Here is a 1793-nt window from a genome sequence, read left to right as displayed (position 1 = left end):
TCGCACAACCAAGGCTAGGCCCGCATGATGCTCGCACCACATCAAGGAAGGCCCAAAAAGGGAAGTGCATAATGAGATCTTCTAGAAGCACACAGGATCAGTAAGAGCTTTATGGCGGATCTGGTTGACTCTAAAAATCAGAAAGTAAAATCTTGAATGAATGTAATCTGTGTAATCCTTGATTGATTATAATTCCTTAATTCTAGGGATTTAACCATAAGTGTAGCTGAGGGCCTCAACTATAAATAGAGGGTCACCTCACCCTCTTTTGTACATCATCATATACACTTCTATTGTAGTAAAATATAGAGCATATTCCAGTAACTTTCTTGTTCTTCTATTTCTTTCAAACTTACGCATTTTGTCCTTTCTATTATTCTAGTGTCCACAAGCTTGTGTTTTAGGTTGACTTAGACTAGAAGGAGGTAATTTCAAGCCTCAAGCTATACAGATTCTGAGTCTTAGGTTGGAGCCCGTGACAGAGGCAACTCGCTAAAGAGACATGGGTAGTAATTGGAGAACAATTCATCAAAATTTTGAAAGAAAAAAAAAATTGCAACAGACTTGGTAACTATTTCATTTGCTTCTTGAAAATGAAATGGCATAGACTAGTTCAAAGACTCCAATTTGTAAATAGGCATGTTCTCCAGCAAAGTTTCTCATCCCTTTCAAACAAATCAAACTTAGAAGAATTTAAGCTAGAACTTACATTCTCACAATGAAAGGTGTTCATCTCCTCCTACCATTTTCTCTTTTGGCTATGGCTTCCTCATTTGCCCATGCACATGATCCAAGCCTTCTCCAAGACTTCTGCATAGCCATCAACGACACCAATGATAGTGCTATGTTTTGTTTTTTCTCTGTAATCAGTTTTTAAACTTATGCTTCAAATATGTTAGTATGGTAGCAACAAACAAAATTTTCAATCCTATAGTGTTTGCTAATGGGGAGTCCTGCAAGGATCCTAGGTTTGCCAAAGTAGATGACTTCTTTTCAGGATGCCTAAAAACACATCAAATTAAGTAGGATCAAAAGTTACCCCTGTCAATGTTCAACAAATACCAGGATTTAACAATCTTGGCATATCTCTAGTTGAATTGACTTGGCACCTTATGTTAGGCTAAACCCTCGTCACACTCACCCTCGTGCCACCGAAATCCTCGTCGTCATGGAAGGTACACTTTATGTTGGTTTTATTACATCCAAACCTGAGAACCATCTCATCACCAAAGTTCTCAACCCTGGAGATGTTTTTCTTTTCCCAGATGGTCTCATTCAATTTCAATTCAATGAGTGCAAAACTAATGCTATTGCATTTACTGGTTTTAGTAGCCAAAACCCTGGTGGTCACAACAATTGCAAACGCCGCCTTTGGACCAAATCCGTCTATCAATCCTGATATTCTTGTCAAGGCCTTCTAGCTAGACAAGAATGTGGTGAAATACCTTCAGTCACAATTTCGATGGGATAGCAACCAGAGCATTATTTTATTACACATTAAGTTGCAGGTTAATGTAGATATTGTTGGACATGTTCCCCTCATTATTTTACAATTCTAGTTGAATTTTACAAATAAATGAATTGCTGAAGTAACTGTGCTTATGGAAGCCTCTACATATGTTTAAACTTCATTAGAGTAATATTGCATTATGTTTCAAAACTTGGACCAACATGTCAACGTGTGTCCGAATCTCAGTGACTAGTGCAAAAATGAATGTTTCGATTATAAAATACATCTTTTGAGATATGAAATGTGTTAATATTTGGAAAATACAAAAATTTACAACACAAAG

At 36.9% G+C, this 1793-nt stretch overlaps 1 pseudogene; it reads left to right on the top strand.

The window, feature by feature from the left end:
- Nucleotides 1-328: 328 nt before the first annotated feature.
- Nucleotides 329-1559, top strand: LOC111294642 (germin-like protein subfamily 1 member 16 pseudogene; annotated as a pseudogene).
- Nucleotides 1560-1793: the final 234 nt, after the last annotated feature.

Source organism: Durio zibethinus, chromosome 14 (assembly GCF_047325235.1).
Source record: "Durio zibethinus cultivar Kanyao isolate XHJ-2024 chromosome 14, ASM4732523v1, whole genome shotgun sequence".
In the NCBI taxonomy this organism is placed as follows: Eukaryota; Viridiplantae; Streptophyta; class Magnoliopsida; order Malvales; family Malvaceae; genus Durio; species Durio zibethinus.
The sequence above is the reverse complement of the archived record's forward strand: the minus strand, read 5'-3'. Positions and strand labels throughout refer to the sequence as shown.